Source organism: Blennius ocellaris (genome assembly GCF_963422515.1).
Source record: "Blennius ocellaris genome assembly, chromosome: 4".
Taxonomy (NCBI): domain Eukaryota; kingdom Metazoa; phylum Chordata; class Actinopteri; order Blenniiformes; family Blenniidae; genus Blennius; species Blennius ocellaris.
The window spans coordinates 16923837-16937064 of NC_137653.1; positions in this window are offsets into that span (position 1 = coordinate 16923837).

Here is a 13228-nt window from a genome sequence, read left to right on the forward strand (position 1 = left end):
GATTTACTCCGCTGCTGTCTGTAAGGAGCATGGTGGTTTTAACAATCTAAATTGAAAACTGCTGGAGGGGAAAATGATAGTGTGTCACAGGTGGGGAGGTGCCAGCGATGGAGGCGACCGTAAAGAGGCAGTGACAGGCCGATGTGTTGGAACCCATGAAGTAGAAATGATTACCGCGGATAGGAGGAAACTGGGAGGAGGGGGAGGGGGAGGGAGGGGGGGGGGGGGGGGGGTGTTGATGGGAGAGACACGTAGCCCAAAATGTAACTATTCATGCTGATAGACTTTTTGATAAGCTGATGCAGCTTCAGGGACAGACAATGCAGATGGACTATAAGGTTGTTTCGTGGTCATTGGCTCAAGTGAATGCCTATGAGACCATGAAGAATAAATAATCAAAGAGTGACCTCGGGAGGGTTTAAAGAAGTGCAGGGGATTCTTAGAAAGTGCCAGGTGATTCTCCGTGTTAAATAGGTAGGAGGACACCTAGTGGACAGGTGTCATATAACCCAGCAGCCAACTACAACATTTCTACAGAAGCAAATTCCATCCATTCATTCCTGTTCTGTACGGCTTAATCAAACAAAAGCTTATATCAATTCACCTCATATGCATGTTTTTAAACTCTGGAAGGAGACCTGGGTGGAAGAAAAAAAATGCAAACTTTGATCCCTGCATAATAAGTTTGATACTTTTTTTTGGGTGTCCATTTTTCACAGTATGCACATATTCACGCTCAGTGGGTTATGGGTTGTGCGATGCTTACACAAGTCTTGCATGATCTACAGGCTACAGTCTTGCATGATCCAAATGAGCTGAAACCAAATGAAGCGGGTAGAGAAGATGTGTAGGTTGTTTTAAGGGGAAAGGGGAATTCAGTGTTAAATTGTACACTTTACATTGATTTATTCTTCAACAGGGATGGGAATCAAAAACTAGACCTTGTTCAGAACCGGTTCTGACTGTTTCAATTCCTTGGGATCGTTTAGCAAATTTGCAAACCATTCTGCCATTGATTCCAGTGGGCATGAATAACGTCACCAGGCATGTTGCATAGCCCACGTCAGACCTATCCACAAACCATCTCATCCTGGGAGGAGACGTTAACTACTTTAACACATAAGTTCCTCTGGACTATGTTGCATTTATTTGGAAATGTAATGACTGCTTTTGTTTTTCAAATTTATCCTCGGTCTCTGAAATGTTACAAATAATTCACTGATTATAATAAGTCTTCTATCTGGGAATCCTCTATCTCATGAAAAACTCATGTTCATTACACTTTATATTTTCAAATATGTCAGGGCTCTTCATTTACTGGATGACTCATAATGTCTGTGGACACACCAGGGTTTTCTTTTTTTTTCTTCTTTATCTTTGATTAATTACATCTTACTCAGACTGAACGCTATAGTAGTGATATGTGTGCTGTCCTCCTCTGGGTCTCTCATGTTTATGTTACGTGTATGCATTCTTGCTCACTTTTCCATCCCTTGTGCTTTATAACCCGCCTGTACACTGTGCTATAACTACCTCAAATGTATACCTCATCTATTTATTTATTGATTGATTTATAAAAATGTTGAACGGCCAAGCTCAAATTGTGTTTTTTACTGTTTACTTAAAACTACTGTTACATAATTTAAGAGCCGTTTGAACATACATCTGCTTGTTGAAAACTCAATTAAAAATAAGTTACACATATCAATTAAATACATTTTAATTTCATATGAAGTGGCGATGGTTACTTTTGAAGGCAGCACACTTTGTGCCACTGACCAGATGGATTCATATCATGAATCTCTGTAACAAATCTTTGGTACCAGTAGTTCCAAATACTCTTATTAGAAGCTTGTTGATATAACAAAAAAAGATGAAGAGGAAAAAAAAAAAAAAGTCATCACTGGAACAAAATAGTTTTCTCTCAGACGAGTGTTCCAGAGCCATTGAGCTGCAGTAACCTGAGAGAACTGAAGGCTGCTCTGTGATCGGCTACAAATATAGAAAATCCATTTGTTCTCTGCCAACCCCAGAACATCAGTCATACAGACATCCCAGTCCACCAGGAGTTCACAAGCCTCTGGCCAACTTTCACGGGAGGTCTCGGCTCAACGAAAGGTGTAAAAATAATTGCCCCTTCTCCCCACTTGCTCTGTGTGCGCGTGTGTGTATGAACTTGACCATGGCCGTGAGTTGTTTTCGAAAATTAAAAAACAGAAAACGTTGTTCAACAACAAAATTATTCCACCTGAAGGGCAGCAGATGGGTTAACTGTAGCTGCAGAACGATATCACTGCCCAGCAACTTTCTCTTCATTTCAATCAAACCTTGTGGAGGCAGCTTATATGGAGGATTGGCTTATATATCAAATTATACCAGCACACACCATCGGGGAGCACTCCATCATATCCCAAGTTTTACACAGGATCTCCTTGTGTATTCATCGATTACTCCACCTTGCAGATGTATAATGACAGATGATTTGACTCACTTTATTAGCAATCTCAGGATTTCACCTTCACCACAATCTTTCTGATTGATAACGAATGCGTATTTTTTCCAGGGTGAGTTCATTTTCATTAGCCTGAAAGCCGATACTGCATTCCAGAGGATGTGGGTCTGAAGGCCCGAGAAATCTGAATCGAACAATATTCCCTTGCTCAGGTTGAGTGAACATGTTATATATGCACGCTGACACTCTCAGAGCATTCACAAGAATATTTTTAAAGTGGCGGTGATATCTGAACTCCAGGGTCGGGCAAAACGTCAATGGAAGCAAGATTTTTGTTCCCGTTCACTATCCGCTGTCGAACCTAATTATCCCGGCCAGGCAAGGTGAAGGTAATTTTTGCCCTGACTGATTTAGATTAATGCTGCTCTCCTTTGCACGCCAGCTGCACACACTGGACTGCTGCTCGGCTGAATCCACCTCCTGCCACTTTGCATTGTACTGACAGCCAGAGAGCTCCCTCAATATTCAACAAATTGCAGCGTGACCAGGGGCTCATCTCAGAGGCTTATTAATAGGGGCAACACAGACCACCCAAACAATACAGTGCGTCTGATAAATAACCTTTAACTGAAAAAGACATCATTTTAATTGCCAGAGGATCGCTGTCCTTGACAAAAGGCCTCCTGCGGAATACAAATATCACGACGTACTTCACGGTACCCCTGGCAAGCTGCGATGAGTTCAGAGCAATATTTATCATAGACAGGGAAGCTGTGGTTATATCGACTTGAAATCAAGTTACGGATATTGCTAGTTCTCTATGATTTTGAGGAATAAGTTGACATTTGAGGAAAAATGAGGAAAGTTTCTCTCTACGTATTGATTCAATGCGCAGGCCATATCATTCTTACGGGCCGCAACTATGTTATTTTTTCTTTTATATAGAGATAAAATCAAGGGGCATTTTTTAGATTTAATGTTATCACAGAGGAAAACCAGATGATCCTGCTGATAACCACCTGGGTAGTTTTGTGCTGAGGTGTTAAAATGATAAATCGAGGTTACTTATAAAGCACAGTTTTAGCACTTCAGCACATCACTGAGCTTCACATGATCAATTACATTCTACACACATAATCATGCACACATTGTTAGTGCTGCTGTCACACTTTTGCACCACTGAACAACTTGGGGTTCAATGAGCACTATGGTTTAGTTGGTGAAAATCAAGTCAAAACTGAACTGCCATTTACTTTAACATATTTTTCAAGTCTGCTTTGAGTCTGATTTCATATTTATTTCTGTCACTCCATAAAAATGCATTCATGTGCTCAATGGGAGATACACACTGTTCTGTTGACATAAGGTGAAATTGAAATAATTTTTTTAGCTGTTCAGTCTACATTTAATTAAATTTTCTTTTTCCTTTTCCTTTGAAGAAAGATACCTTATTTAAATTCTAGCAGACTGTACAATCCTATACCCTATGATCCCTTCTTCCTCTCGTAATGGCCATGTCTCCAGGCGGCTCAGCCTCCATTAGTGACACTGATTAACCCCGCGGTGACTGCCTGTTCCCTGCTTGATGGAGGAGGGCAGGCGATAGATCTGAGAACAGGCCAGCCAAGGAGAGAGGTACCTTGACTGGTCTTGTTAAAATGTATGAGGTTTATCACCTCTCGCTGAGGCTACTTCATCTGCTGGTTGAAACCAAGATGCACGGGAATGCGACTGAATGAGATCTGATATTGGATTTTCAGCAAGGAGTTCACTGGTCCGCCAATTAGATGTAATTTGAATGTTGGGCCTCTAATTTGTTCCCTCTGCAGCTGGAAGCAAGCACAAGTTTAACAGAAAATACAAAGGAGGGTGGACTCTTGGAAAAGAGAGGCTGTCATTTTGATGGTTCTCCAATCAGAAAACATTCATGGGTGTGTGTATGCTTTTCACAGGAAGATGAGAGTGTATTTGCTTTTATCTTGTTGCCACTAAAGCTAAATACCGATATAAATAACTTGAAATTCCGCAATAAGCGTCTACATTGCTGTCACAAGAGCGTAAAATATAATTAAAGGGATACATTCATGTTTTGGTAAAAACAGATGTGTTACTGGATTGTTTAATTGGTTTTGGTGAATCATGTCCAGTGATGGCTGCACATAACATGCATGTGAGGTTAACTGGTGACTCTAAATTGTCCATTGGTATGAATATGGTTCTTTCACACCACAACCTTGAGTTGGATAAAGCATTATTTTATATATAGTGATATACTATTGATATAGTGATTTTAGCTGTCTTACACATACACTGCAACATGTTAATCTCTGAATTGGAGTTATAACTATGTATTATGATACACAAGAATAACAGTATTATCTTGTATATCATGTGTGTACCCTATTGGTGCCTTCAAGAAATTAATAAACAAGGTGAACTGAAAATCAAGCAGTAGTCCTGGTATAGGGGTCTGCTGTTCTTACCACTTTCAACCAAATGGAATTCATCTGAAGCTGCAAAACATGTTTAACCATTAAAAGTAATGATAACATAGCCTATAACGTTATTTATATAGTTTTGTGATATGTGGGGAAACTATCTTATGTTGCAAGGTTCATAACTATAATTTATGATGGTAGACAATTTTTGTTTTTGTTTTAACTTTTGAAGCTATTTTCACAGATTTTAACCTTCTTTTGTGTCGACTTTAAGTTGAGTTGTTTTAGCCCTTATTTTTTTTTGTAATTGTTAAAGCTATTACAGTAATATCAGAAATGTTGGCCAATTTAACTGTTTTACTTATTTTTTAGCAGATATTAGCATTTTGATGTTTTGTTTTGTCTTTAGATGCTACGATCTTTTTTCTTTAATCTTCAAAATTTCTTGCAATTTTAGCCAAATCATGTTTTTCCTTGTACAATTAAAAAAAAAAGAGCTTTTAGTTAAATCTGACAAACGTAGTTCACAAAATGTGACAAATACAGAAAGTAGAGAATGAGTCTAATACTCAGGTGAGAAGGGACTGAAACAAAAACACAAGGCTTACTGCCTTTGAACTGAAACATTAAAACACGAGTGGATTAACAACACCTCACAGCTTGGAAAACACAAAATGATAGATTATAAAAACAAGTACACTCTGGGGAGTCATCTCCCACTGGTTTAGATTTGATTGCTTTTCGTTTGATGTCAATATCTTAAAAATTAAGTGGTTGCTTTTTACATTTAGAAATTACTGCCTTGATCAAGGAGAGCAATTAATATCTCCCAAAAAGATTGAATTAGGTCGATTATTGAATTTTAATTGGTAAATAGTCTTTCAGTCAATTCTTGACAAAGACAGGACCCTTGGAGAGTAATTTGTCAATGTCATCATTTATATTTATTACATTTATTCAAACTATTAAGAGATTGTTACATTATTACAGATTTAGTTTTTCATTCAGGTCGATTGAAGACGAGTACATTTTATAGCTTATTGTATTAGATTGTTGGACACAGAGGTCAGAAATCATGGTACCTTCTTGGTAATACATAAACTGGATTACATAATTAATTTCATTGTCATATATAAGAAGTAAGCGTTCAGGATTTGCACAAATGCTATTGAATGACATGGCTGACCTTAATACTCTGACCTCATATTTTATTTAAATTGGAAATTACACATCCGAAAAATAAGAAATTAAAGCGAAATTAATTTGTACAGCAAAATGAGTTTGCCCCCCTTTGTGTTGGTGACTCTGATGTGTTGGAAAATTATGTCATATGACATTGAAAAGTAAGCAGTAATGAGAAAGTGGGAGTTGTGTCAGACAGAACAACACACCAGCAGGTACAGGGCAACAGCATTGTCATTTTTCATACACTGGACATATATCAAGCTATTTTCTAATTTCACGTTTGTGGAGGAGGGTTGAGCGTACAATAACTAAACATTAAACGATGTTTCCACAGATTCCTTTGTCTCTTTCTCAAAGTTATTAAACAACAAGGGAGTGTCATGGTCTCTGATAATGAAAGTAATCGTGGTATAGGTAACAAAAATAAAAAAAGAGCATGATCTTGTGGCCTCTCATCATTTAAATTAAAAACTTTGATGGTGTCATATTGTAAACTTGCCTTCTTATTCACTTCAAAGACTGCATGCTTGAATTACTCCAGCTTTGTGTCGTTGATAAAGACAATGGCAGCAAGAGTGACCTGTTCGGATGGGCTCAATTGGACATTACCAACAATGTGAAATCCATCTATTGCCTGCTTCATGTGATTGTTTTGCTGTCACATACATCTCCTGTGAGTGAAGCCTCAATACGTTCAAGGTTGCAGCACATATGAACGCAGCACAGGCTTCTGCTTTCATCTGTCTTTGTCTTTCTTCGCCCTCAAGGTTAAGTGTAGCAGAAATTTTGCATGACTCACCGAGAGTGACAACCACAGCAGGTACTGTCTCCCCACACTCATAAACATTAGACATGCTTGATAAAAAGGGATGATAGGCCTGTCTGACAGCACTCGTTCTACACCTGCAAATGACAGTGCATGATAAGACAGATCAGACAGTGCATGTAGAGGTCACAGACATCACTCAGGTAAGAGACCTTTAAAACTCCTGAGTTTCTCATTTCCAAGTGGATAACACAATATAAGTGTTTTAGTTGTTGCCATTTTATTGTATATTTTTTGTTTTTGTTGTATTTTAAATTTTAAATTAAAATTTTTTTTTTACTGATCACACCATATTTTTAGATTATTTGTATGTATATTCATGTGTAGCACTTTGGTTCAGCTGTGGCTGTTTTTAAAGTGCTTTAGAAATAGAGTTGAGTTGAGTTGAGTTGAGTTGAGTTGAGTTGAGTTGAGTTGAGTTGAATTGAGTTGAGTTGAGTTGAGTTGAGCTGAATTGAGTTGAGTTGAGTTGAGTTGAGTTGAGTTGAGAACATTCCAACTGGCTAAACTCGTTATTTTCAAAATATAATATATCATTCGTCAGGCGAGTACACTTGAATATTGAAATGTTGAATTATTATTAATCATTTTACCACATTCACATTAACAAATGGTTTCCATGTATTGAGTGGCTAAACACACATGTTATAAAATGTCATTCATTCATTATCTATCTATTTGTTTCTTCAGTATGTTTTTTTCTTCCATTCTCAACCTGTCATTTGAAAGACATGATACCTTGAGATAAGATGTTTTGATAACTAAAATCTAATTGAATTGCTTGTTCTCATTGCATGTTCAAGCCATTTTTTAAAAGAGAAACATTGAATGCTGGTTTGTGTTTGGTGTAGTACACGTGTCCTCTAGTTCCAGAGGAATTAGATGTGGGGGAATTGAGAGGTGGAAGGTTTTGAAGAGAACTGGCATGACATTTTTTTTTTTAATCTCAAATGAGCAGATCAGAAGACTGCTGATGGATTGCTGACTGTGTGTGAGAGATTTCAAACCTGCAGGGTGTGTGCTTGGTAACGTGCTGCAGATGAGCACTTAACTAAAAAAATAAGTCTGGTCTTTATGAGCAGGTGGTGGGTAATAATATTTAATTGAGTCATAAATCTACTCAAAGCTGGGATTTTTGGAACTTTTACAGATCTGCTTCATATGAATGTAACATCCGAGAACAATTACGGTACCTTTTTGCAAACTCAAGACTGTGTGTGTGTGTGTGTGTGTTTTTTTTCTTTATTTATTCTTCAGTTCTGGTGGTTTTTTTTGTGTTTTGTTGAATCTGCAGTTTACCATTACTGTTTTTTGCTTCTTTTTTTGACTCACCACTGTTTTACTATGTGAGTAGCACCACAAAGTATATTCGCAACACAAAACACAAAATTGAGTTGGTGAAAACTATTTAGTGGCAAAGACAAAAAACAAAACAAAAAAGGGATTACTACTGCAACAACACATCATCAGTAGGGTAAAACTAACCTACAGGGGCAGATCCAAAGAACTTTATGGTGGAAGTCAGGGGTACCAGGGATCGAATTTGGCAGGTTACCAAAGATTAATAAAAAATGAAGGCTATCATGTGGGTCTTTCTTCAAAATTTGCAGTATAATTTGATTCTTTCTCTTTGTAAAGGGGGTGCATATGTCTGTTGAACACATCCCCTTAGTGTCATTGTTCTCTTCCACATGTGGCCCTTCACTGAATTACTGACATTATTATTTCACAGTAATGGCAACGGTTTTTTCTATAGTGACGTATGTTATTATACAACATTCATTTTTCTTTCTTTCTTTCCCAGAAAATAAATCATACAGAAAACACCCTCAAGGACATGGTAAGTTCTTTCTCAAATGACAAAAGTGCATTTTTCCCCCTTGTCATCTACAATAGCTATTTAAGAAAAAAAAAAAAAAAAAAGAAACATGTTGAGTTTAATGCTAGTGGTTTATTGGAGATACAGTTTAGATCAAAACTAATCCAAATTATAGAATAAACTATATTACAGGCACAGCAACATTACGCCTATATATCACCTTACTTACACCTTTATGTATTTTTTTTATTGCCTTGAGATCCAAAATAAAATGTGTTACTTGTCATCTGAAATGGCTGTTTCTGAACTCATGCTTCGTTGAGTGTATTTCACATTGACCATATGAGAGCTGTCAGCTCTACTTTAAGTGTGTTTTAAAATAAGATTATTTATTGTATTTTGATTGATCTACTGGCGAATTAGCACCAATCGCACACTTCACACATTTGTTCTCTCTCTTGCCTTCGTATTGTGGAGACAGAAGTGTGTTGCTGCCTCCAGTTTAAACATTATTCATTTGCTGTGAGTTTCTCTTGTTGACTGTCAATACTTTTACATAAAAAGTTGCAACAATGCCTACAGATCGACCTGTGATTGAAGCCTTTATGTAAGATAATTCAGTGCTGCAGAAACCTGAGAATTAGCTATTTGGTATGCAGACAGACAGACTGTATTCCAATTGAAATGTGACACTGTGATCCTCTGCGTCTAATCCGTGTTGTTCATGGTCACGACTGTGCGGGAATGTGCTTCTCATAGCAACCCAGTGATTAGGCTTTCTGAAACATCTCTGCATTGTATTCTTTGTCACGGACTGACAAAGTCTCCAATTTAATCACATTTCGACTCAGGTTTTGTGTTCTCACCTGTGGAATTCTTGCGTGCGGCTCCCACAACATGTCCGGAGACAACAAGCAACGTCTGCAAGCTCAGTCAGATTGTTGAAGTCAGCTAACTATCATTAACATGTTCATTTAATTTACAGGTTGTGTATTAATGCACAGTATTGTCCTAGTGTGTAACATATTAACTGTGAAAACACAGTAGAACCAGAAGTATTGCTAATTTAAACATATTCTCATGATAGCTGTTTTTTTAATTTCAGAAAGTCAACAACTTTGCTCATTAACAGATGCTCTTTTTTGTTGTTTTCTATGTTATACCTGAATATATATATATATATATATATATATATATATATATATATATATATATATATATATATATATATATATAAAACCCTTATTGATTACAAAAAACGTTGGTTCAATTTTGGGGTTAGCAGCACCATTAAATAACCACAGTTGTTTAATTATGTATTTATTGTATCATAAAGGCAAAACCCATTGAAATGGTGTTTGTCATGATCATAACATAAACTGCAGGTGCTTCCCAAAGAGCAACACTCATGGAGGAGAGCTGACTAAAGCTAGATTAAAGGTTTCAAGTGACTGAGCTCAATCAGTCTGTTTGCCTAGATTTGCTATTTTAATTTAAAATAATGATTGATTTTCTTTCCCCAAACACTATTCACACACCACTTTATGAGTATGGCTGTCTGGAGCTTGAACAGCATTGACAATATTCATCGAGACCAAATTTATGTGCAGAGCTCTGCAATGCTGTATTCTTAAACTTCTTTTGAGCTTTTTTTAGTTTTATATGAATAAATGCTTCTTTAAAAAAACAAAAACAAAAACATTCAAATGCAGTCAGGGATATTCACTCAGTATCCCACCACACAGCTAGAGTCATACCCAACATGAAAATGAAACCCTCCTCAGGTGCGATGCACCCTTCAGTGAGCCCCAGCTTTTCATCAATTTCCCCTGCTTTTTGTATGTTTGTCTGTATTTGTACTGCAGCACCATTTGTCACCATCATCTCTGTATCTGCTTTCTCTCAACCTTCTCCTCTCTCTCTTTCTCCAGCACCTCATCAATCTTTATTTTCCCGGATTATCGCTGCTGTGCTGCGGCCCTCTCTTCCTCTGACCTCCCTCTCAGCTTCTCCGGTGTTCCCTGGAGAAAACACTTGGTGTGAAGTTGTACTACAACTTGCAATTCCTTACAGCTGTTTTTTTTTTTTTTTTTTTTTTAGCATTTTATGGAAACAAACTAGTCACTCTTAATTGTACAAGAAAGAAAGAGTCATATATAATGTGTATTTTAATCTAAAGGTCTGTATAATGCAATCTCAGTAATCTAGATAGGAAGGAAAACTGTTTCAGCCCCACAAATAAATCTTGCAGATGTGCTGATTTCTACATAGACAGTAAGCAGTGACCTCCACATCATTCTCAGTCAACTTGAATGTATGTTTAATCCAAACCGGGGGTTTGTGTATAGGAGGAGGAGGGTTTTCCGTGCCACCACTGTGCAATGGATCAGTCGCACTGACAGGTCATTCCATACCTGGAAGGAGAGGCTAAACAGTGTCGGCGCAGCAGCAGACCTTTTGAAATGATTGCCCCCACTGTTTTACCTCTCAACGCTCTTCATCTGTGCTAATGGTGTTGTCACAATGCTGGCGTTTTTATGGCCACCTATAGCACATTTCTAATGCATACATGCGGAGAAGGTCCTCATAACTCAGGCGCTGTGAGGTTCTTGCATACAAGGAGCATAAATTAAGCACACAAGGATTGGAAGAGTAAGAGCAAATCCTTCAAGCAAAAGGGATTTTTCACCAGCAGGTGACCCGAGGAGTATATTGCTGAGCTCCGTAGCATTGGGGGGATTAAAATGTATGGAGTTAAATGCATTAAGATCTCCTGTAGAATTATGCACATGTGCATGGATAGATAGAGTTGCACATGCAGCATCCTGCCAATGCTTTCAGATGAGCATGAGGACTATATTTTAAGAAAATCCTGAGGATACTATGAATGCAAACATATATTTAGATTTTTATAGAAAACTTTTCACCTTAGCTGTTTTTTTTGTAAGGTTTTTTTTTACTTATCAGTATCTTTGCATTTATTTACATTTTTATTTAACGTTTATTCAGTAAGAGGAACCACATTGAGATTAATATTCTCTTTTACAAGTGTGTCCTGAGGAGGAGAGGGTCTTGCTCAGAGACCCCCAGTGCATGTTTTTTTAAACTGTGGGTTAAACCCCCCCCACACACGGGGAGAACATGCAAACTCCATACAAAAAGGCCCAATTTTTGAAACCACAACCTTCTTGCTGTGAGGCAAGAGCACTAACCACTGCGTTACCGCGCCACCAAAATACATTTATTAATTGGACATTTATACATATATATGCAATTACTGTAGTATGATTATATGTCGTGCAATTAAGTACAATAGGATAGAGTGAAAATACTGAAGAGCTCAATTGAATAGTAACATTTTGTTTTTCATATTTTGTTGGCTGAATTTCCAACAAGCAACGGAAATGTGGTTTGTAAATAAAAACTCACAGGAATCCACTCATCAGTCTTCTGTCTCTGAATCATCTCAAGAGCTTCTTTCAGACTTTTTATTTTTAAACAATGTTGAAAGCAAACACTTCCAGGCATCTCTCAAATCTATCCACCTTGTTGTCTATCTAAAGATCCTTCAAACCTTATGGGCCCCCTGGTATTTAGTCTTCCCAGTAGATGTTTGGTCCATCTCCAGGTTGTCGTTGTCTGTGACCTGTGAAATTGTAATGGCATGTCCCCAAAGTAGCTTCCTCGTGAGGCAACTCAAAATATCTTTTATTGTTTTGGATCTCTGCTCTGCTCTGTTCTCCCTGAGGGACGAACCCTCCTCTGCTCCATCTTCATACTTACTGGGGTGAAAAGTGAATGAAAGTGTTCTAAACTCCCTTCCGTCTATCTTTTGTGGCCCAAGTCACAGTTGCTGGACAGTGAGGTCATCTCCAACTGACTAGAGTTGGAGGGAAAGTACAGCCTCTCAGGGTAAACACAAAGACACACTCATATATACATACAGGAAATTTAGAATGGTCTATTATTAATTGTGGCTTTGCAAGAAGCCACAGCTAATTCCCTAATAAAGGAAACTTTGTGAAGCTGATCCTTTTAATATTCACAATTTGCTTGTTTGTTCTTTTGGAATGAGTTTGTAAACCATCCTCAATTCCATGTGACAGTTTATTTCTTTACATAGAAATCAAACACTCAAGTAAATGTATGTGTGTGTTTACTTTTGTGTATACTTTTTTCATCTGATCCTGGCATGAAATGGTCCCACTGCAATCTTAACACACCTTTTATGTATTACAAAAAATATTTCACTGTCTGGATGCTTGCTGTTCTCCTTTCTTCTATTCCCAGTGGCTCCACTTAGCAAACAGTGCTAAGTACTAGCACTAGTACCAGTACTATTTATTTTTCATTATGCCCAGAAACTATTGTCTATAATAAGTATCTCATTTCTGCTCCTAATTCTTTGTTTTCAACATGTCCAAAACTGTGGTAAATGTGTTATTCATGTAATATTCTATCATCACTATATGTATAAAACCAAGTATTAATATCCCTCTAAGGCTCCA